Source organism: Ischnura elegans, chromosome 8 (genome assembly GCF_921293095.1).
Source record: "Ischnura elegans chromosome 8, ioIscEleg1.1, whole genome shotgun sequence".
NCBI classification, from domain to species: Eukaryota; Metazoa; Arthropoda; class Insecta; order Odonata; family Coenagrionidae; genus Ischnura; species Ischnura elegans.
Genome location: NC_060253.1, coordinates 79,660,304 through 79,685,834, shown reverse-complemented (window position 1 = coordinate 79,685,834; position 25,531 = coordinate 79,660,304). Strand labels below are relative to the sequence as shown.

At 42.2% G+C, this 25,531-nt stretch overlaps 1 protein-coding gene across 5 annotated transcripts in view; it reads right to left on the bottom strand.

Moving 5' to 3' along the window:
- LOC124163208 (zinc finger homeobox protein 3) overlaps positions 1-25,531 on the bottom strand; it is a 141,377-nt gene that overhangs the window by 90,689 nt on the left and 25,157 nt on the right. Inside the window, exons 1-2 of one of the 5 annotated variants that reach the window (XM_046539942.1) lie at positions 23,986-24,057; positions 23,757-23,876 (exon numbers count right to left, since the gene is read on the bottom strand). The exons of the other annotated variants lie outside the window; for them this stretch is intronic. The gene's annotated coding sequence lies outside the window, so the exon portion shown is untranslated. Of the gene's footprint in view, positions 1-23,756; positions 23,877-23,985; positions 24,058-25,531 lie in introns of those variants that run through there. 5 annotated transcript variants of the gene reach the window in all.

Here is a 25,531-nt window from a genome sequence, read left to right as displayed (position 1 = left end):
ACTGAAACTTCTCGAAGACTCTCCTACAATAATAATAATACTAATGTCGTCTTTGTTACAAGCGAATTTAGCACTACACAGTCCTCAATTAAAATTCACTTGTTTGACAATCACATGCATCGATTTCCTGATGGTGGTAAATCCACTCAGGTTGGCAGTCGGGCACATTACCCCGGCGCCACCGAGACTGGCGAACGATATCAATGTCATATATAGGACACTGAAACGGAAAATCCATAAATTTTACCACACTAGCTCCCCAATTAATTCCGATGTAACAACAACCTGATCAGTGACATTAATTATGGTTTGATATCCTCCCTTTCCGATGGCTCGTGGGGTATCGCATTGACGGATGGAGATGAGGCAGACCACGTGGCAATGGGACTCCGTTCAAGGGCATGGAAACATCGACATCTTGGTTCACTCGGACGTCGAAATCTCCCAGAATTCCCACAGAGAGAGAGAGCGCAACAAAGAAAACCCCCTGCGGATCCCTGAAGCAGGCTCAAAACCCTGGGAGCTCCAGGGAGAGAGAGAGAGAAGCTGTTCCTTTTTCTCCTGCCATTTATTTTTTTAAGGAGCCCCTCCCCACTACAGCAGGTAGCCCTACCGATGCCACGAGGGAAGAGAACGGGAGGTAAGATGAGTGTGTTAGTGGTATGAGGGAGGAACGACTCCTTGCAGAGGGCGTTTTTAAAAAAGCGCCATCAACCGAACCCTCTTGACTGGCATTCCAGCCGTCGCATGGGGCGAAAGAATTCCAGGCATTCATAATGAACAAGGCGAAGAGGAAGGCCTCACCTCGACATCAGCATAATCTTCGGTAGGCCTGCGAGGAGAGGGAGGGTGGGAACGTTGGGGGGGGGGGGGGTGATCTTGACTCGGATTCATTCCTCAGCCGTTGGGCCAACTGCTTTGGATAAGCCATGAGTCTCCTCTTCCACGCACATCTCATTACGTACTCGGTCGGATCTGTCGGGAGCCCCACAGTCACCTGCCACATGTGCTTAATTGCGCTGGGAATGCTTTCCCGCATTTCGCGTATTCTCCGGCGATAAATCGCCACCAATAACTGCTCGACCTCGTTTCGAAGCTGGATAGCATATCTAAACTCTTATTTCTTCTCTTATAAGGATGATTGCCTTGATTAGGATTGAGGCAAAAGGCGGCAGTTAAATCATCCAATTATGCTAGTCAATTATGACCTAAGCACTACGCTGCCGACAAAAGACATAATGGGAATTGTTTCTAAGAATGATACGTTAATCATAGTCACAACATTGAAATCTAAATTACTTGTTAATAATTGTAAATTTGATAAGCATAAGAATCCTAAGGAGATAATTTATTCATAAATTATTTGAATTTTGACCATGTTGCAGAAGATCGATTTTAACAACTAGTCCTTTCACTTAACTACCCTATCGACTAAAGAATTCTCCAGATAACTTCCTTGTCATTAACCACGTTCTGTAGCTCTAATTCACTTGAAAACGCAAGTAGTTTCAAAAAGAAAAATGGATGCCGACGGTACCAGCAAGTTTGAACACAAACTCTCACGCCTCCAGTGATGAAGAGGCGTAATTACCGGGCATACCTACGGTGACGCTAATAAATAATTCAGAAAAGCGTGAGCATTGCAACTATTTCATATTTCTCCACCACACCTACCTTTGCAATTACTTCAGTATTAATCCTGCTCATTGCATGTGAGCTGTAACGACGAACAAAGCACGGGCTAGTACGAAAAACGGATTCTCTCCTCGTGCACGCTCAGTCACTTGCCGGACAATAGACTCGGAAGGCCGACATCTTCCGTTGCTGCCAATGCAGTCGCCTCGTGTGCCTGGCATGCCAGCGATTGCATTCAAACGCAGCACGGGGATATACGAGATCCTGGCTCATCTGTTTTCAAACTCCATTCTTTCACTCCATTCTATCTAAGCCATTTACCTCTGCCCCCCCCCACCCCACGCCTTTCTCTGTCCGCTTGGCAAGTCAGACGCCTCTTGTCATTGTACGCGAGAGCGTTGCGCCGGCATTTAAGAGGATTTCCACGAGACAAGGAGCAATTGTATGCGTGCCTTGCAGACCTATTCGCTTAACATATTAAAACAAGAGGCTATCACATAAAACGCTTGAATGGGAATCATTGCGCTTACAGACAGGAAGAACATTATCCATAATCAGTAATGCGTACGTAAAGATCACACTGGTAAGAAAAAAAATTGGAAGACGGAAGATAATTTTGAAAATACATTGAATAAATAGCAATTACGCAGGAAAAATAGAAATGCTACGCATAAAAATGCTGGATAACCATCTATCTATAGCGATCTTTTTAACGATACGAATAACGCAACGTGCATTGTCTATATCACATTGGTAGACTATGTAAATACATAAAGAAGAGGTAAAATCGAGGATTATTTCATCATGATTTCAACGATTTCCAATGTAATACGGGTAAATGAAGACATAAAGCGTTTGAAAACACGGGCTAATCGGTTAAAGCAACCATGACGACGATTTAAACCACTTGAAATAATGATATCACTACTCAGGGGAGCAAATAAAAAATATGGCGAAACGTGATACGGAGTAACAATCCAATGACAACAAGAATGAGTTTAGATTGATTAAAATCACTGTAACGGGATTTTAAATTTGCAATAGATATATAAAAAAACGCATTCAAATAACTATTATAACACTTTCACGAATTCACATGAAATGACGGTCGATCTATGAATAACTATTCATTCTCCCGTGCCCACTTAGCAGCTAAATCTCTTGAACACGTGAATGTCCCGGGTTCAAAATGCATCTTCATAATTGCGTGATCGTAGCTCATATGACCGGAGAACCTCAGGTGAAATTTTTCCCCCATTCCACATGGAAATTGGCTTTTAAGAGGAGTAACTGAGACATGCTTGCGCTCATACATCCTCAGGCATACACGCGTGTGGCAACTAATCCCGACCACTCGACTCCGAACCATCCTCCAGTCAAAGAGAGCCCATTCTTTTGCGGCCATTTCATAAATATTCCGCCACTAATTAAACCCGTTTTGCATCGCCGAAAATACCCTTCATTCCACCTTCCCTCACAGGTCACTTTTTTCTACCTCAGCACAGTTTTAAAGTCCAAGCACACTACTCTTTCCCTTTTCTCTAAAAATACTTACTTTCGCACAATTACGCTAATCTTGAGGTTAAATTAATGAGAATCTACGTCAGTAAATTTTTGGCATATCTGATGAGAAAGTTGTTTAATTTCGATAATAGACTACGACTACTTTACTTTCGATTAAAAAAGCTCATGATCTACATCTACAAGATAGCCTGCGAGCCGCTTCTACGGTGTGCGGTCAGATTAGCGACGATATAAATCGGATTGTGAAGACAAGCCACTACTAAGCTACCTTCGATAGATTTTACCTTCTATACATCTCCTTAGATAGTAGCTTAAACAATCAAAACCAGTGACTTTCGCATTGATATTTTTCCCATATCGCAGCAATAAATTTACTTTATCCCTGAGAAACGAGAGCAGGCATCACCATCAACCACGAACATATATACGTACTCGAAACAGGAGTACTTAATTTTAGCCCTAAGATATTTAACCAAAATGTCTGTGACTAAGGAAAAGGTAAATAAAAGTTTAAGGAGAATTGACAGTTAACATGGCCCGTTGAGCAACTGCGACTCTTTCCCGTTGTTTGGACAAATTAAAAAATATACACTAAAAAAAGTTAAAAAAAAAATCATTGGCGCTCACTACTTCATCCATTTTGAAATAAAAGGTAAATGCACTTTTCCACAATAATTTAATGCGTACGACGCGTAAAATTATTGTGAAAAAGCGACCTGTATCGCTTGAACTTCACATACATTTTTAGCCATTCATTGCTATACAGGATACTCCAAAAATTACCCACAAGATACCATGGCTCAGCTTGGCTACTCACACTAAACCACTGCCGCCTTTACCGCCTTCCTTCCTCGCACACGAAGAGAGAGAAGGAATACCCCTCCCTCCGACTCAGATCACCACCACCCCCGACCCCCGCCTCTTCACTCTCTCAGTCAAAAGTGTACACACTGGCGACGACATCAGACTGCGGAAAACACGTGCAACCCCCCAGCTTCGCGTGTTCCTTCGGCCTGATTCATGGCGGTTGCTAAGTAAGTGAAGGATGAGCGCTTGGCGGGGTGTGTGTAGGAAAGGCGGGCGGGGAGATTGGGTAGAGAGGGAAGGTGAGGATGAGAGGAGGGTCAGTCTTGGAGGAAAGGGGTGTGTGTAAGTGTGGAGGAGAAATTAAGGGAGGGGTGGGGTTGGACTTGGACACGACGCGAGCGAAGAAGAGACGCGACGAAGAATACTCACGAAATTGCTCTCACACCGCACCTTCGCTTTTGGCCACGGCGACCAATTCACTAAAGCTACGAAACTTTCCAGCCACGAAAATAACAAATTTTCATGAACTGCAGTGAGAAAAAATTTCCATGAACCGGGAATCGAGCCACGGACGTTTCGGAATCTATATAATACCTTTTTTAATCAGTACTTGTATCAGTATCAGGATTGCTTACACATAATTTCCTTGAATTAAAATGAAATTATAAACGATAACTACTTCCATCACAAAAAAATCTATTTTCAATTCAATGCGATACTTATCGATTCTCAGTTCAAAATCTACGGCTCTGAGGGCTATTTTAGCGCTTCCGTGCATTCAGCAATGGTATATGACTACACATCACTCATTGTCTTATAAAAAGCTTATTAAATCCCTTTCATAACGGTCTCGACGAATTTCTCGCGTCTCTGGTGACTTAAAGATGATTAGCTGTAGGTAAATCATGAGTTAAACAAGACTGAAAGGCAGCAACCCTTCAATTTTTCGCCACATTAAATTAAAGCTTAATGAGGGAAATTAAATTTATTCGAGTGGAAATGAGATACAAGACCGCGATGCGTCACGGTGCATAGAGTTGAACAATCCTCACGTCTTTCCCACGTGCAGCGCTTCTACAAGGAAGGTGAAATGAGAAAAGTGTGTGTATGGGCGTGTAAACGGATCCTGACGTCTCAGTGTAACAAAGGAGATCGCGAAACTGTTCACACCTTTTTTTTTAACACGACAAGCGCGTAAAATAAATGTTATCTAAAGCATTCAACGGTGCGACCAACACATGCACTGTATTTAGAAAACTTAATTCCCTTAATAACCCTTTTAGAGCAAATTTGCTAATATTGCTATCAGTATTTTTTTTATAAAATTGATAGTTTGAGGCGTGACTCGGTAAAATTGCTTCATCTTGAATTAAAACACCTAGTATATTTAACATAAATAGTTATTCATATGCATTTAATCAAATCAGTCGGCGTCATATTGACAGTGTAATATGTAATCTAATTTTCATTTTTCCTCTTATTTTCTCTTTCGAAAATTTCAGTGTTTTAATCTTTGGTTTTGGTGACTTCAAATTAAGAATGTGAGTTATCAATTACATTGCAATTATTTGCTTGTGATTGGAGCTATTACTATATTTTGTTGAAAATTCAGTGCGTATAAGTTGTAAAAACTGAACCCTAAAGAAGGTGAAAACGTACATTAATCTTCACGTGTTCTAGGAAAAAAATCGAACTCGGGAGGAGGCTGAATTGTGATATCGCGAGGTGAGTCACTTTTTGACTCAATTACGCGAATGCTATCTGCCGATTACTTCGCGAAATGAGACGTCGCCGCGAGAAAATTAAGACAGATCCGTGTGAGAAAAAGATAAGGGAAGCAAGAGAAGAGGTGAGAGAAAATGGGGGAGAGGAAACAATTCTTTTAACACCCTTGAAAAGAAAGAAAGAGACAGAGCCCGAAACGTCTGCCTACCTTCAAAAACCAAAAAATCCCCCCCCCCCCTTCCAACACATTCATAAATATTATCATTTCTTCCTCAAATTTTCCCCCATACCACAACACGTAGGCGCGTAGTGTGGAATTATCTCAACTCCCAGCCACACAGTCAACTTCCCCTCCCCTTTCATATTCTTCCACCCACAATCCCCCGACTCCCATACATTTTCCTCCCGCCAGACCTCCACGTTCTCTTCCCCCAAACTTCTCGCCCGGAGAAGCGCGTGAAAGCGTGACTATCTGCACTCTCGTTTGTTAGTGATGCGACGGATCGGTGAACAGGTGAGGGAGGCCGCGCTAGGAAGCAGAAAAGGGGGAGGGGAATCACGAAACGACGAGAAGAAAGAGAAGATAAAAGAAAGACGAAAGAGAGGAGGGGGAAGGCAATAATGATGACAAAATGATGGCCGAAACATCCGAAAAAAATTGATTATGTAAGATTGAATTTTTAATGTCCACATTAATATTTGACATCAAACTAGTAGCCGCGCACTCGTGTCATATTCCGGAAACAAGCAGGAGGTAAGATATTTCATTAAATAGATGAGTCCAAGTCAATGTTCTCTAATTAATAACGAGAATTCTCCACTATATGTTTCCTTTCTAAGCTGTTGCTTGATTTATTTTAAAGTAATTAACCAAAAAATGGTGGATTACACTTTCCTTCGATCGTATCAGGATCAACTATGTGGAGGTTAATATTCGAAAATGAAAAGAAGACATGCCTTGACATGACTTCGTTGACTTCCAATGATTTATTTCCTGGGTACGTGGAAATGGTTGGTTGAAACACGTCGTACCAAGGAAATAAATCAGTGGAAGTCAACGAAGTCTTCCTTTCATTTTGGATTATACTTTATTACTTACCTGCATATTTTTCCTAAATAGTAGAATCTCATGTAATGATGGAGAAAGAACAGGAAGATATAGTTTTAGCTAAATAACCTATTAATGAATATCTATACAACAAGGATGAAGTTCCCCATGAAAAATATTGAGTTTAGCCGGGATTCGAACCCGGATCACCCGATTACCGGTCAGCCAGATTGTATTTCATGCAGTGATTTTTAATGAATGCATGGAAATTTTGAAAATCGTTAAGAAAAGTCGAATCGGTAGCTATTGAAGACGTTCAGAATAAGTTCTTCTGAATTGGCGGGTGCCGGATTTCAATTGTTTCTACCACTATGCGGTGATTTGTACAGGCAGAGCAAGTAAGACGAAGTAGCATAGAGGAAGGAAGATTGCTTCCCTGCGTGAAGAGAAATAGAGTTACCAGAAGCGGGGAGGTGGAGGTGATGAGGGTTGTTGGATGTGGCGAGTAGACTGGGAGAGACAAAGGGGACATTTTGCGATTGTGCTCCTGGGAGCGTGAATGTGCTGACGGTGCATGCACACACACGCGCCCTTCTCTTGTTAAGAAGGAGAAACGCCGCACGAGCTGACGAGAGAAATGTAAGTATTCTCCTCTTCAGCCAACAAGATAAATGCACATCAGAACGATAAAACGAAAGTCTCGATAATCTCCCAATAGATATGAATTTGATAATTGAAACGACGTAAAATTAGAAAATTGACCGGGAGGAAAAGTAGAAAAAATACACAGATTAAACTTTTAAAAGGGTTCCAATCCAGCTCAGTCCATCCATAGTACTGGGGGGTATTTCGTTTTTCCCTAAGTCAGAGCGCCATATATGTACTTGAACAATTACCATCAATAACCAGAGAAAATATGGATGACAAAATTGGTGCCATCAAGTAAAGATCAGTCATGCACCATCATTCAAAATATAGTATGCAAAGATAAGATTCTCGTCAGCAACATCAGGCTCGTAAAAATTCTTAGAATTTAATTTTAACAACGAAAATGCAACAAAATAGCTATAAAAACTAAAGCATAACATAGGTTGGCGAATTAAGTGCAACAATAAAATCTCGATTTAGAAACCTGCATGTTTAAACTTCTTCTTCCGTGGAAGCACACCCGAAGACCCCAGCTTTCCATATTCATTTCACGTTTCATTTTTAAGTTTAGACGTATTCAGTTTAACATAAGGGCGATATTAATCCAAAAATTATAATTATCAAATTAATTAGTTTTAAAACGGTACCATCGTATTCAGAGGCTACAAAAAGTCACGTCGAGAGTCGCCAATTGAAAATTATAATCATATTGTAAGAAATTATTACAGGTTCCTCCAATTACGATGATTTTGATATGTTAACAACACATTTAATAACACCCGTGCCCAAGCGGGGTTCAACCCCTTGACCATCGGTTTGGCAGGCGAGGGACTTAACCCCACCGCCACCGAAACTCATGAAACTGAGGAGAAAGCTTCTTCGAGAGCACGGACCTCGGGAGAAGGCGTCCACCGGCAGTTGACCGTCCGACTAGCCGAGGAACCGACCTCCACGGCGTGCCCAGCGGAGGAAGGGGAAAAAAATGAAGCCAGAGAGGAAAAGGAGACGGTATGCAAGCACCTACGAAAGAGGCAGGACGGGCAGGTGAGGGAGGCGGACAGAGGGAAGGAGGCACAACCCCACACCCCCGCCCCTTCGCGCGGCGGCAGTCATCTGTTTTCCCCCAAAGGGGGCGGCTCCCGGGCCCGTCATCAGGAGGCAGGGCCGTAGAGATTGGGAGGCGGACGGGCCCCCGCTATTCCGCGCTCGCAACACCCGTGGCCCCACGCTGGCTACCCTAGGGCCGGCACGGGGGCAGTGGGAGGGTCAGAAAGGGGCGGGGAAGGGAGTGGACGAGAGGTGGCAGTGGAAGGCCCTTACATCACCACTAAACTCATATACGGCCGAAAGAGCCTTGCTCACTCCCACCGCCTACGGGGCTTGACCAGATATATAAATACACACTCGTATTGAGTCAACGTTTTGGCAGACCACCACCACCTCTTCCTCCGTAGGGCAGAGAAAAAATTGTCCCAGAAATAGGCGCGGACAAAAGACTTCAGTTCTGGACCCATTGTGAAGAGCGCTACCTCGCGTACAGCCGCGGGCTGAAATCTGGGACACAATTCTGAAAAGTTCCAGCGACGTATTCCCTACACTATGGGCCCTTTAAGGTCGTTTTACTCGGGGAACGTAATCGCGCAGGCTACAACTGCATATATTTCTCACCAGGGCGTAAAATTGCGCGAATGCACGCATGAAATTAGAACAGCTGTTATTTTTCAATATCATATCCATTTAATCCCGCATGCGTTCTAAAAATTCCTTGCTTTACACGACGCAATTTTGACTGCGAACTCGTACGCACGTTAGATTGTGCATGTCCCGTGTAAAACAGTCTTTACATCGCAGGAGATACCGCGAGCCTAACATACATTCACATGACCGAGCAGTAATTTGACAAAATGTATTATTGTATCGAACTCAATGACGATCTATCTGGCGTAGGTCCAACCATTAAAAAAAATTAGTAGTGATCTATCTCAGTTGAGCAGCATGATTCTTCCATTAAACCTGAAGACTTCAATATGAGAATTTTTCAATATTATTTACTGAGAAAAATAAATTTGAAAAATTTTTTATAAGACGACTGTCGCAAGTCTCAACTCACCCTTCAAAATTTTTGTTTTAGTCAGCAGGTAACGTATCCCTTAAACGATTTCAATTACAAAAACATTCGAGATTGGGATGACATTCACCTTCAACAACTACAAACCTTACCTTGAAATGAAATGTAAACTTTTCTTGCAAGAAAGTTGTCAAGGTAATGAACGACTGGTAGAAGTAAGGCTTCCCAAAAAGGCCACTGATTCGAATCGAATAAACATTTTTATCTTAAAATTCTCTCCTTACACCAAACGACATGCATGGTAGAAGACTAAAATTTCTCAATTTTAGATCAAGGAAATGATCAATCAATTCGATGCCATTTCAAAAACATAACTCCACAGTGTTCAAGATGCTACATCTAATAGAAAAAGATTAAGATACTTAGCTACCGAAATAGAATCTTGAAATGATCACGCAGGAATCTTCAACTGATCACGCAATTCTAGATTAAGGGAATGATCAATTTTTTAGATGAGCTTTTTTCAAAAACAAAACAACATACACGGTTCTAAGATACTGAAGTGACAAACAGAGTAAGATACTTAGTACCGAAATAGAAAGTCTCATCTTCATCATGGACTGATCATGCAGGAAGAACTCTGTAACAAGTCACTCCTATGGATTAGGATGGTCGCTCCCCGTAACATGCGCAATGAAATTTTACTCAAAAAGTGAAGAGCAGTTTAAAAGGCCCATAACTTCACGCCATTAAATATTCGCAACAAAAGATCAGAGCACCACGTCGCCAGGCGTGGGATTCACGAGAGAGCTAAAAAGAAAAAAAAAGAGAACGAGAACGCAAAGAACACGTTAAATTGATTATGACGAAGACACGATTTCAACGCTAAAAACAACCCTAAACTTGTTCAACAACTTTCACTCTCCTATTCCCTCAACAGACATGAGAACTACAGTGGTCCAGCAGGAGAGAGAGAAGAAAAAAAGAAGCTCACTCAGACGCATGGGAAGAGCAGTAGGTACAGCGAAATAAAAAAATAACACGGCCGAGACGCGAAAAAAAGACACGCTTACGTCACTCACCCCACAGTTTTTCCCATCCCGATGTATATATAAAAAAAGTCGGAGCCACTCAACGAGCGTTTGAAAATATACGAAAGTAGGGGAGGGGAAGATATTGAGGGGGGGGGGGGGAGTAAAGCGGAGAGAGGTGGGAGAACCAAAAGTTCCGTAGACGTGTAAGGGGTGTGAGGCAGTACAGAGGGGGGTGAACGACGCCTCAAGTCCCCACCGCTAGATGTCTCTAGCTTCCGCTGGCGTCTTTCCCGGCAATTTCCCTCCCCCTTTCCAAAAGCCGAAAGCGCTCCATCCAAACAAACGCCTTCCATGCTGCCGACTTGATGGGTGACCACCGCGAGGTCAAGAGTGCACATTCGCCGTCTGCGTCTGGCTCTGACGTGCCGCGCAGACTTCCTCCAGGCAAGCACGCGTGTACTCACCGATCCCAGATAGCCAGATCCCGCTCACGGTTAACGCCTTGTTTCCACTGCGCACATAATTTCGCCGAGTTTACAACGTTCGCACAACGCTGGTTGCTACGCTCGTAAGAACCCTACACGCTCACACACAACACAGACGTTACATGCGTTACGAAGCGCTGCGCCCAAGCGATCAGTACAGTGGCTTGATGCTAAAAAGGCAAATTTCAAGCATTTTCACATTTATAATCATACCTCCCTAGCACATCTTGGGGACTACGTAGTGTAAAAAGGGCAAACTTATGAAAAAAATAGGAAAGAAGTTATAAAAGTTTTTGGGCCATTCAGTATAATAAGGTAGAATTTTCCATCATAACTTCAGACTGCTCTCCCGTAAAGTAAGCGATTTTGATTTTCGCTCTTTTAGCACCAAGACACAGAGTTAGAAGATGCAACCAAATAGCAAATTCATACGAAAAAAATTTGTTTTCATAAAATGTGCATTCATTTTCAAATTCATTTAATCAAGTGATTCAAACTGACAGTTAGATCGCACGTTAAAATTGTTCAGCGATCTCAAGACTAATGGGAACAACTTTGTTTCTTCAATTATCGGCAATTCTCCTCAATGCCAAACCCCTTTTTATCTCCAATCTGTCACTGCCTAAGTATATTATTCAAGACTCAAACACAGTATTATTTTAGGATTTATAGGCCAAAAACTACCGAGTTTTGCGCGTAAATAAATGATTCAACACGACGGTTATGCCCGGTTCGCGTCAAGCGTCGTACGAGCGGGGTAATAGCGATGATCACGAACATTTCAGATTACATTACTATGAAGTCTCCTAAGCACTGGCCATCGCTATTTTCCAAGTGAAAACGGCAGACGGCGCTATGGTCGCCTAGTGCATGCATACTAGATTGAATTAGGAAAATTCCGGATCAAACATGTACGCCCACCTCCCAATCTTGACATTTCCGCGACAAGAAACGTCGCCGTTGGCATTATTTTAATTCTCGGCGGTGAAATTTTTTACGTGTTGCTCGCCACGATTAAATTATTATTAATAAATGCAACAACCACGAAAGAGGATATGTGTCGAGATTTAAATAAATTCTATTCGTGAGTTTGTATTAAATGAACTAACATCATTAACTTTCCATCTAATATTATTTTAATTTTAAGGCCTGCAATATTAGATTAAACCTTTTGGCAATCCAATCTCCGCTTATATTTACTCTCACCCTCTGACAACCGCAGATCTATCCTAAGGGAAACAAGGTATAAATTTGAAATTTCTGAACGATTGAGCTAGCCGCCGCACCGGGGCAAGGTCTTCGGGTGACCGGCTCATGGCAAGGGACTCCCCGACAGACCGCCGGTGATCCCGACCGGTTAGGCAGACCTATCGTGCCTCTGTTGCTCGCCAGACAGAACCCCTTCTAACTTCGGGGCGCGCAGCACCGGGCTTCCCTATGAGGTAGCCACCGGTCTCGACGCCGCGGCGTAAAGGATTAACCCTTGGAAGCGCGGGCACACGACACAATCTTTGCGGCGGAGATGCCCTACACGTAAGAGGACAAAGGACTCCTTCCTCTATTCCCCCTGTATTGGGTTTCGCTATCGCTCTCTCTAGGATAGTAGCGGGTTCCCCTCCGCACGATATTACATTTTTTCCCTGCTTTTTCCATTCGCGTGCCGTCGATCAATTTCCCACCCTAATACTTTCAGCGACCACCACTAGGCACGAGCCGTGCGAAAGAATGCATTCGAGTCGTTGTTTCGTTGCTTTCTGAGGTGACCATGCACTCTTCAAGCGTTTTGGTTCAACATTCAATTACTCCAGGATAGCTTCGAATAATCATGGAAGAAATATATATCTCGTAGATAAGTCACGAGTAGGTAGGTATCAGAAAGGAAGGTCGCAATGAAAAAACCTCGGGCAATAATGTGAAACAATCAGAATTTATTGGTTAACTCTTTGAGCACCTACTTCTCAGGAACTCGCAAGCATACTAAGTACTAATTATTATGGTGAGTAAAGACAATATATTCCGCTTCATAGTAACCACTAATTAAATTTATTAATAGTAATTATTACTTGATATGATGAACGGCTGATTAGAACAAAATAAGGTTAAATCAATGGCGGCACGTGAAAGAAATTTATTCTGACGCATAAATGAGGATTGCTTTTTAAACTATCGAGCGAATTAAAAAAAACTAACAGGTCTAATTTGAGCAAGACTTGCTGGGATAACTCGCGAAATTGTCCACGTTAAGCTACTTAAACTGGCAAAACACCTGATTAATACACGTTTATTTCCAGATATAATTACTATTTCTAAGAAACGAAAGCTCGACACATTAAAATTACAGAATGATACGTAAAATGCACATCCACTCGTCGAGAACACAAAGTGAAACTCTGAAACAAAAATCGAAGAATCCACCATCTTTTTCACTTATATCACGACGCCTTTAGAACCCCGAGCACTTAAGTGTCCCTTCCACCTAATTCACACGATACCTGAGTGTGGAGACAGAGAGGGAGAGAGAGGTAAGGGGCCAATTCAATTGCCCGAGAGGCACACAGACGCACAACAGACCCTAAAAAAAGAAACACCCCATGGGTTCCGCTCAGTAATTAAAAACTTGCCGACCATCCTTCTCAAAAAATCCTCCCCAAAAACACTTCGGAAACAAAGCTTATAGAGAGAGAAAGAGAGGTTGGGAGGTGAAGAAAGAAAGAAAGAAAAAAATATCCAAAGGGAAATTGATCTCGGATTCGAAGCGGGTCCAAAGAGTCCGAAGCGGTGTAAAAAGGCGATCGTGGTAGAAGAAGAGGATGAAGAGCTGAAATCAACTCGCGCACGAATACCTGAAGGCTGTAGAAGCATGACAGCACGATGCATCATCAGTATACCTTTCGTGACTAGGCATTTCCTTGTTCCTCTTTTTTTTCCTTCCACCTTTTACACACGTCTCCTATCCTGCCTTCCCCCTTCCATTTTCTTCTCGACCCTCCGTTTATTGACCATATCTTACGAACGCCAACATCACCAATATTACAAAAGAGGACCCTGAAATCGGCCTCTAAATGTGTTGTCAACCACCACGCATTTAAATGGGTTTGCAAAAGCCGCCACTCGTATCGCTGACGGACATATTGATCAGAGTTTCACGAGGAAATATGGTATAATTGGGGTATCATCATACATTTATACACATTATGATGTGACCTATCGAATTGATTACTTTTCAATGCTATTCATGACAAAAACAAACATTATACTGCACAATATAGGATAAAAATGGATCGCATTGCACCCATCACCCCGCCGCGGACATTTTTGAAACCCCATTAAAATGCGATCGAAGTGGCAGTAGAAATCAGCCTACAATGGGATAGAATTGGGCCTCCTCGATGCAGTCCCCTTGGCCAACATACTACGGTAGAACAGATATGATATAAATAAAATAAGATAGATAGACTGTAGAACAGATACATTCAGAATATCGCTATTTCCACGATCAACAAGAGACTGTAACGGCAGTGTTAGAACTCACAATATACGAGATGACCTGTAGAGTAGCCTACAAACTTATTTATTCCTTAATACATTTTCTTGGATCTTATTATCGTTTTTAACAGCATATTTGTAGTGTTCTAGCTTTATTGGCAGATTACCTTAATGAGTAGTTGGCAAGTTTTGCCTTTTCATGAACGTGGTAGTATAATTTGAAAATATGCGTAACGTTTTTTGGACCATGTGGTGTGCATGTGGGAATTCTATTGCATGCTGCATGCTACTGATTGTTCACCCCCTGCTAAACACCCTAGAGGTGGCTCGCAGGGTATCATGTAGATGTAGTTTTAGATGTAGATGAAGCATGGCCGCAGGATGTATCATCAGTATAGCTTCGTGACTAGGCATTTCCTTGTTCTTCTTTTTTTCCTTTCCACCTTTTAAACAAGTCCTCTATCTTGCCTCTCCTCTCTCCCATTTCTCCTTGGATCCTTCGTTTTATAGACCAGCACTTAAAGACGGAGAGGAACTGATCGGGAGAAGATTCGGGGAAAGACCGCGCGGGAGGAAAAGGTCGGAAACATACGGAAACAAAAAAGGTGATTTAATTATCTCAAATTCAATCGAATGCGTCACAAGAAAAATATCGTCCCGGTGCACAGCACCCAGGGGATCTGCAGGAGAATCTCCCTTTTCCCGCAAACCGACACTTGGATCTTACTTCGCTGTTTATCGCCTAAAATCCCTAAGAGCTATGCTCAGGGCAAGCTCGAGGCGCGACGTCACCAGAGCACATCATCCAGCAGATTTGCAAGGGAATATGCTAAAATCGTCGACCCTTCACTTTGGTTTCTCAATAATTAAAATTCTCAATAATTTAAAAATCAATCCTGCATAAAGTCCTCCTCAAAATCCTCCCAAAAACATTTGTGGAGAGAATGGATGAAGAGTGAAGAAATAATTTAGACCAAAAGGAAATTGAGACCTAAAATAATAAAAATAGACAAGACCTATTGAGACCTTAAAATGAAATTAAAATCAAAAGGAAATTGAGAAATTTTGGGGTTGGGGGTTTCAACCGCTTTACTCGCCCACCCCCGCCCGATACGGCAAACGATAAGGTGCCCATTGGTCATGGACAAGCGAGCAGGAACTTCATAATTGCATATCATTGATTGAAAACGGCCATGAGCTTAAAGTAGGAGCGAAACATATCAAAGAAAACTTTCGATCATCACGTCGGAGGACTACGTAGTGTCGTTGACCATTATATACCAAATGAACTACAGAAATCTCTGAAACCTGCGTATATACTCTCACCACAAACATACACTAAACAAACTCGTGAACATGCTTAACTCTTCTTTGAAAATCCCGTACGCAAGTGAGTACGTAAGGAGACGTTATCCGGAGGAAATATCTGCCCTTACTTCGAGGAGTCCCCCCCATACCTCCTCCACCCGCGACGGCTTCGAAGGGTGGGAACAAGGCTGAGGCACGATGAGATAAGGAGATAAACAGTTTGAGCGATCTTGAAACGGAACCATTTAGGGGGTTGATTCACCCCGCCACCACTCACCAAGTCCCTTGCCCCCCTTCCCCTGGATTCCCTCCCCTCCAACCCTTTCCACCCACTCCACCGGTCCAATCCCATTCCATACATTCCCCACCTCTTCGCCCACTCATCCTCTCCACCGCCCAAAATATTTCGCATACCATCTTCCCTCCTTACGCGTCCGAGCTCTCCTCCGAGTCTAGATCTTAAAAGTGCTTTGGGACGTCTTCAAAGTACGCATCAGCCATGTTCGAAGATTATTGCAAGGCATCTGAGGATCCAAAGAAAGACTTGACGATACGAGAGTGTACGTACGGGAGATAAATAGTGCATGGATATAAAATTTCACAATAGAATCTATTATAAACCGATAAACTACATTCAGGTTCCATAAACATGCAAGTTCTAGGCAAGAAAAATAATAAGTCCATTTGATCACTGACAAATGGGAACATTTATGCTCGAAACAACAGAGATTTGAGACATTCAGATTCGATTTTGCCACAAACGCTGAAAAAGTACGTATGATCCTAAATCTTTTATCCCCGTTGCCATAACATTTTCCATCTCTTGTACTTTATCCGCAACATTATAGCTGCACTGATAATTGGCTTGACGTAATCATTTTAACAAAGCGGAATAGGGGAGACCCAAATTTGAATATTGGAGATTCAATGTTATCCAAATCAATGGCGCAGCATGGCGCGCATGTGGCCAAATGCATATAAAGACCGGGATACGATAACACTAAAGAATTTAAAATAGAATTTAAGATTTAATTCAAGATATAAATAGAAGTACCTTGTAACTTGAAAATGATCCACAACAGACGACCATATCATTACCGGTAGTTACGACTGAATGCCTACAGAAAAAAAACCTAATACGGGAAAGTAAAGAACGAAAAAAATATTCCTAGCAAAACACGTGCAGCAGAAGAGGGTAGAGGGAACAAAAGTTGCAGATTTGCGTGAAAAATCCTAACGAAGCACTTCGATACCGATAAGTAAACGGATACCGTTATTGAGGGCGTTTCCGGCAAGTTTCACAAACATTGACTCGCCGATAGACGCACAGATACACCCGGCCGAGCGTAAGCCACGAAAGAGACGTTTGGATGCCAACTTATCCCGGCTCCGGGACACAAATATGGAAGGCTGCGATCCAAGTTTACGAGCGGACACTGAAGAAAACGGGAGAGAAAGAACGGTAGCCGCTAACACGAAGGATTTCAGACGCGATCCATCGCGATTCTCTAAGGCAGGAAGAAGCGAAAAAGTCATCAGCAGGAAAAAAATGGCTCGACAGAGCAGCAACGTCGCGCGATCCATGCTGGGAAATGCCCTACGGGAACTAGCCGTCATTCGTCAATCCATCAATTCATCCTCATTAACCTCATCTGAGCTTCGAGTAGCCAGAAGCGAAGGGATTACCTTATCGGAATTAGCTGAACCTGAGAGCATTAGCCGCAAAAATTAGCAGGGCTTATTGAAGCAGCCAGCCGCAGAAGGCGAGCCGTAACGTGAGGTACCTATTGCTCATACAACGAGAACAGGAAGAAAAGATTTTTTTCTAGGATAGAAACGGATAGAAAATTGGATCTAATACCCCTCTCCAGCCAATATCGATAAGCATTTCGTAGAACTGAACTATCATTCAGCAAAACAATAGAGATTAAGTAGAATGTGCCGCAAGATACACATAACAGGGATAATTAACGATGCAATACCGCTTTTTCAAATAAAAATAATAATAGTAGGAGAAAAGTTTTAAAGACCATACAAACTAACAGAATATTTTCGGAAATTTTAAAAATTCTGAATCATAGTATACACTATAAATGCAATTTGCAGACATTTTAGTTGTCCTTTGTGCTGCATTTATTACTCAACTGATAATAAATGTCCAGGGAAACAACTATCAAAGAGACATCATCCGCCACTTCTATACTAGTTTTAATATCGATAGCCCAAATCCCAATTGATGATTATCATACGCAGTGAAAATGCATATGAAATTGGTTTCCCGGTTCATGTTGTTTCCAACTCGAAATTTATCGCTATAAGAAGAGCCTGACTGGAAATAAAAGAACTTTCGGATCCAGTAGAGATGTATTGAATTCATCCGCACACAATTAGCAAAGAATGAAACGTATTCTTCGACAGTGGTTGAAAGAGGAAATACCGGATACGAAGACAGGCTATTATCACGCCCCGAAAATAAAAAAAGCAAGCGCTCTCCCGAGAGTGACAATTGACTAACGAACCATGAGCTTCGAGATGGAGATTGGTAGAAAAACAAAAGTGAATGAGAGATAACTAAAACTTTGAGCTCGATTCCACGATAATTCCGCGGGCCATAATTTTTCACCCGTCCGCCCCATAGTCACCTGTCAATGGTGAAAACGCACTGCTCCTTCACGATAGATTCACTCCGGAGCCGTCTACTTCGAACGGCGTTTTTGAGCGTTAAATGACAACCGGGCATTTTGATTAATAGCGACCACTTTAAGGAGAATATGAGCGCTCGCAAGAAAACGCCCATGAGGACCCGAAGGATTCTCTGAACCGATGACCTCCACATAGACGTATGTGAAAGAAAAGGGCTTACTAATTCCACAATCAACACAGGTTGACTCTTGATAGTCCTAAAGTCACACGATATAACAATATATACAAGGCATTCGAGCAAAGAAGACAAGAGAACCTCGTAGTTACGACGGCTTAAATGTGGCACTAATTGTAAGTTGAAATAACCAGTAGAAATTAACCAAGTAAATCCAGCCGCATCATATGTAGCGAAAAAACGATAACTTAATGAACACGACACAGTACTCCCAGGTAAAATATTTAGATCCATATTGCCAAAAAGTTGCAGCAAGTGTCTGAATATACGAAAATAGACAACTGAATAGACACCCCAAGATTTTAACCTAATATGGCTCCAATAAAGACGAAAGTAACGAATTACAACAAGGACCACTGAATGAGCGCATTCAAATAATATTATGAATGGAAGCATGGCGCTACAACAAATCTTACCTATATTTTAACCATCCAGCTTTCAACACTTTGCCTGTTATATCACGCCCAAAAATACCGCCGAGTAAAATTAATACAGGCCATTAAAACGATCTTCAAGCCAAGCATTAGCTCGCTTTCGTGAAAGGACGGAGCCACGGCGCAAACGAAAACTGGTAATAATGACTTGTGCTCCCTTGTCCTACCCTCTCCACGTCTCGATATCTTCAATATTCGGCAGTCTTTGAGATGACGTCTTAAGAAAATGTGCACGAAGTTAGTGCCGACGAAGATATTCACGAAGCGGATCCATTAGCCGAAAGATCACGAGGAGAGTGGGGATGAGAAAGATTCACTACTAGCGCCCGAATAAGGAGCTTCGATAGCACGAGCACGTTTGAGAGGTCACATGACCACGAGGGAAAAATGTTAGAAAAACACGCTGTATGAGAATAACAAATGCGTGAGATTTCTACCGCTAAACTTCCACGACTGGTAGCGGGCATTGGCGGATCCAGAAGTGTTCAAGGGGGGCTATGATGCCCACCTGTGGTATTTAAGTTACCCTAGATACTTAAAAAAGTAAATATGTCCAGTCGAATATAAATTCTTAATCCATTATAGAAACTTAGCATGAGGTAAAATTACTAAAAATGTACATAAATATTTGTTTTAAAACTATATTCTGTGAAAATATGAATCAGTATTGAGACAACCTTTAAAGGCCGTTTTACACGGTACACGGAATTGCGCACTCTGACGTACGTGTGAAGGTGCAATCAAAATAGCGTCGTGTAAAGCGGTGAATTGCTAGAACTCATGCGAGAATGCGTGGATGCGGGACGGCAAAATAGCCCCTGTTCTAATTCCGTTCATGTATTCGCGCAATTCCACGCCATTTTAGAAATTAATGCAGCTCTAACCTGCGCAATTCCGTGTACCGTGTAAAACGGCCTTAAGTGTTGTTACAAGCCTCGAATTTACGTAAACTCCCGGACCCCCCACTACTGCTGGGAGATTACACACTACAGGCTCATCATCTAGCCCCCCTCGTCGTCGCTATCCTGGATCCGCCACTGTTAGCAAACCTTCATTTAAAACGTCGAAGTCTAATCAACATTTTTGCAACGCACTCGAAGAAATATTTGTTCCTATCCATTATAGCCCTCGTTTTTCAAACGGACGGGATCTTTTTTTTCAATACATTGGAATAGGTCTAGGAATTGACGATCTTTCGTAAATATTCTAAATACCGACGTTTCCAGACGATACAATCACAATTCGATGAATCGGTTGACCCGATACGTTTTGCGTCGGCCCTATTAGTTATCTCCACCAGGAAATTTCATGTCACCTTCAGCGCTGCCGTCCCAGGTGCAAGGATATTAACTACGATGCATAAAGATGCATGGCTTTATGAATAAAGACAGACCACACACACAAAAAAAACTGCTTCGTGGAGACTCAAAGCATAAAGAATGGATGGCATGAATGAGATCACGTCCACAAATTGAATGGGCGATGCAAAACAGCTATTGCACTCTCGTATAATTGAAAACATTGTATAGTCAAGAGGTCTAACGGTTTCGAGAATGAACGAGGAGGAAAAATTATCTAGAGAAGACATAAATAAGTAATTGTCTCATCCCCCCGCGGTGATACACAGCTCAAAAAATCGAAGGAAATTCTTTAAAAAAACTATTTTCCCTCCAATTGCCCCCTACGAAGAGGGTCCACGAATGTTCGTCCCTTTCAAAGAAATTACATTCTACTTTCTTTGAGTTCTTTTAAGCAAAGTAGGTACACCCAGCTACTTCGGCTTAGTCTTTTTTACATCAGCCATAGGCAAGTAATGTAGAAAGACCTCATGATGAGGTGGTATGAAAAAATGTTAATGACCTGCGGCGGACTGACTATCAATGACCACGATTGGCTTCGTTGCGAAATGAAATACACCGTATCGAGACAAACAAATGAAATGAGATTGAGCGACAGACTAATGGCAACAGCTTATCCGGGACCATTGTTCTACGCTTACGACGCACCAACGCCTCCAACCTCCTCACGATGAGATGATCAACTTAGTTTCTCGCATTAATTAATCCCTAGGGATTTATTTATTTTTTTAATTGCCCGCGGACTCTAATGCAGCATTAATTCCGTGGCAAGCATCCAGCCATTTGCACGGAAAGGGGCAAGATATAGCGCTTCAAAAACGGATAGTGCATGATATCATGCAAGCGGAGGAGGCCAGATATACCGGCCAGTCGGGCCGAGTATATCATTCACCAGCTTGACGTTTTTAACTTATGTCCCGACCGAACGCAGGGGAAAAAGTCGCGTAACGCCACGGTATGGTATCAAATGAAAGGCATTAATTAACGACCAACGGAATTATATTATATCTACTTACTGGGTGGAATGAATGCCACAACTATAAAAATCTCCCGAGATGAGCAAAGGAACACGAGACGAGAGTCCATAAATTCTCTAAATATCTCCATAAAGACATATTCCTTCGGAATATCACCTGTTGGACTCTGTAATTAAGTCGAAAATTAATTCTTCAGTGAATTTTAAAACTACTGCATCGCCGTCCTCAACATTTTTAACGACCGATGAATAGTTATAGAGAGGAATAAGAGACCCGAGTGAAAGACATGCTCATCCATGGCTGGCTGAAGCCCCTAGGGATGACCACTTGAGGAAAGAATAATTTAAATCTATAATATATGCGAGTCTCACGCAATCGAGACGCTCATCATAAAAGCATATTTTTCTTAATGGCAACAATAAGAAACAACTTCTGACGACATAAAGGCGTTGAAAAAAACATATCTTGTTTATAATGAGATAATTAGACAAGCATTGGCGACAACGCTTCGCTATTTAATTGCAGTAGACACGGTAGGCATTTACATAGCCTGGATATCACTCAACTGTTCATGTATAACATCAAACGATCACAACTTTAATTAGCATCTAAATTGTTGGTTCCCAGACAACTTTTACGCAGTAAATCATTGATTAATTTAGAATATTTCTTACAAAAGAGCACCCGCAGAATGCAGCGAATTTACATAAACTATTTCACTCATCATCTTGTTCACTTGAGCCGAGTATTTTTCGAATTCCACTACGGACGGCGAGAGACTTATTAAGGAATCCACACCGGGTTGAACAGAATAAGCACCCGCAGTCGTACGGAATGAACACCGTAAATGGGAATGATATCAACCGATAGGTCATCCGAGGGAAGAAGTACCTTAACTACGCTAGAACGAAAGAGAAGGGAGATTACGAGAAGTTCAAAGACGAGGGCAGTTAGACGAAAAGAAACCAGACCAAACGGGTTTCCTATCTCTCGTATAGAGAGAGGGAAGGGAGAGAGGGCGTTAATCATTTTAACAATCGCGGAATTAAACCGCTGTAGCTCTTGAGAAGAATTCCTTCGCCCCCAAGCAGGAACACTGGAGGAGGAGAGAGGCGTGGACGACAGACAAGAGGGGGACTCCCTGACCATAAAATTCTCATACCTCCGGGATTAAACAAATGAAAGGGAGTCGGCGTCGGAAGAGGACCGAAGTGGTGATGGGCGCGGTTTGGGGATGGGAGAAGAAGAAGAAGAAGAAGAAAGAAGAGTAAGAGACAGAGCGGATGGGACGGACAGGGGAAAGACAAGGAGGAGGAGAGGAATGGAAGCACAGGGAGTTGTCGAGAGGAGGGAAGGAAGGAGATGGAAAAACAGCAGGAGTCACACCTGCCCTGGGACTAACCAAACCTCGACTCGAGGGGCTACGCCCATCCTTACATACATCACCCCCGAAACGAAAAAGCAGTCCAATAGTTTTGAATTATTTACCGCGTGGAATGCACGAGTGGAATTGGTCCCGCGTGGCTGACGGGAATGTAGGCAGGATTACGGGATGAGTGTGAGTAGGGGTTTTGAAATTAAGACGAGGGGTGGGCCCGTTGGCGGGAGACGTGAAGAGGTGTCGCGAGCTGAATGTATCGTGACGTGCACACTCGGGGAAGAGAATCGGCCGCAGTGACTCGGCTCGACACTCTTGGATCCCTTCCCTGAGAGCACGCGAAGAGGATAGGAATGCTAGCATGCGGTCCCGAGACGCTGAATCGAGTCATACGACTCGTGGCGAGGAAGGATAAGAAGAGCGAACGGAAGTACTAATTGCTGACAGAGTTCGCGTATTCCACCAGACAAAATCAGGTAAATAAATGGGGGGAAAAATCAGTTCAACCAATTCCCGGGTAATGCAGTGGAAGTTCGACACTTTGAAATGAAAGGTAGTTTAACTTTTCCACGATTATTTAATGCGTATGACGCGTTTAGGCTCACAGAGCCATCATCTGGTACAAGTTAATAGCTATCGTACGCATTAAATAGTTGTGGAAAAGAGTAACTACCTTTTATTTTTGAATGGGGAATATGACATAATATATTCTACAGAATTACATACTTACAACTGATACTAAAGCAATGATAAAGTTTCAACAGCAAGGGTGGGAACATTCGCATTTACGTTGAAGCAAAGCAGACTCCGAAAAAAATACTCTTCAATACTCTACAACAAATTCTAAGAGTAAAAATTACACGAAGTGCGTGTAAAAATATCTTGAGGTCAAACCAGAAGAAATACCAGTATTTCCGACAATAGTTGATACTAGCCAACTAAATTAAAATAGTGTAATCTCACCAAATATATCCACGAACCACACCCTCAAGTTTCCGGCAGGAATAGTTACAGACCACTGCACTTGGAATACCGCACGGGCAAGATGCGTTAACTCTGGATTCACAAATCCATTCACAAGTCCTGAAAATTTCACAAGTTTTAACATACGGAGAAAAACAGCAGCCATCAATACGGAAGGAAAAACTATACCTGAATGGGATCCTAACTCAAACACAAGTAAATTATTTACCTCTTTTCGATGTCTTTAAAAACACTGCACAACAGCAAAGGAAACGAAGCCTTCACCAGATTACACTCGGAACAAACACACCACACGACATCAAGACAGAGACTGAATTCAAACTGAGTAACGATCGCCAATGGTCATCATTTTGAAAGCGGTTAACTCCTGTGTAGTTAGACACCACTCGTTTGAACGGAAGAGGAACGAAATCAGAAGTTTGTAGTAGAATTGACGCAGCGCGCTAAGAGGAAACGAACCTATATGTGTTTATCAGCCGACGAAAACAAAGACTAGGCGCCCTAGCGTCTGGATTTGGTGATCTGGAATCACTCGACAGTCGACAAGTCGCTTTGCGGGGAGGGGACGCACGGAAAGCCGTTGGCAGTCGAATAACTGCCTTCTCCTCTTTCGTTGCCGACTTTTGACGCCTACCTAAGTTCTTTTTGCCTCTACCTTTTGTTCGCTGCGACGATTAAGGGAAAGTCTCATATTTCTTAGCTTATTAAGAAGAGAAAAAATCTTTCTTCTGTTCGGTCGACGGGGAAAAAGAGTCCATTCTAGCCGGAAAACGTCATGTCTTTGTCTCAAGAGGCATAGAAGTAAAATGATAGAAGAGCAACACTGAAATTGATAATAAAACAAAACATTTACAATAAAATAAAAAATCTACCGGTATAGAACAATCAAATTATTAGCCACCTAATGACTATCATGAAGCCAAATAATGGGGAATGAAACAACTTGCGGCCCACCGACTAAAGCAATCTAATTTTGCATCCCAATATACTGATTAGAGGGATTTAAATAAGTTACTCGGAGCATATTAAAAATATCAGGGAATGGTGAGACAACCGGTACTGATGATGGTGAAGGTGCACATTTCCAATTAATAAAGTTGAATCATCGTCATGTTTTTAGATACCAAGATTTGCTACAACCGAAGACAGCCACTTATTTTTAAGGACGAAGAGCTAAGTTGCCGACAAAGGAGAAACACTACCTTTGCCAAACTAAAAGTCGGAAAATAAGCAATTCCCAAAGGTATTGAGATGGAAGAAAAATGTCTCCTTTCCCGGCTCGAACCCTGACTAGGAATTGAACACGGTAGATTTCTGAAGTAATTCATTCCGAGAGTTATTACGAAGGGAAATTATCTTCGAAAACGATGAACAAGAAACACTTAAGTACTCCTTTTTTGATTTTTTTCATAACGGAAATTTTATTACTGAAATATGAATAGACGTCCTAGCGGACACATTCCATCCCAGAGAAGAAGAATTTTGCAATTTATGACTGCGAAATCTCCATTAAGTAACCGAAGACTCATCTAGTGCTAGTGACGATGGCTCTGGAGAAAAAAAAATTGCAATGTAGATCACGATAACAATCAAGTTTACCGACTGAATAGTGGCAGAAAACAGGTTTTTTTGAAAGTGAATGAAATTAAAATAAAACTTGCGCTTAATGGAAACAGAGAATGCCGTTGTGTAGAGGAAACATATAACACAAAAAATATCAATATCAATGAAAGTCAAACTCATCTTCCATAGCG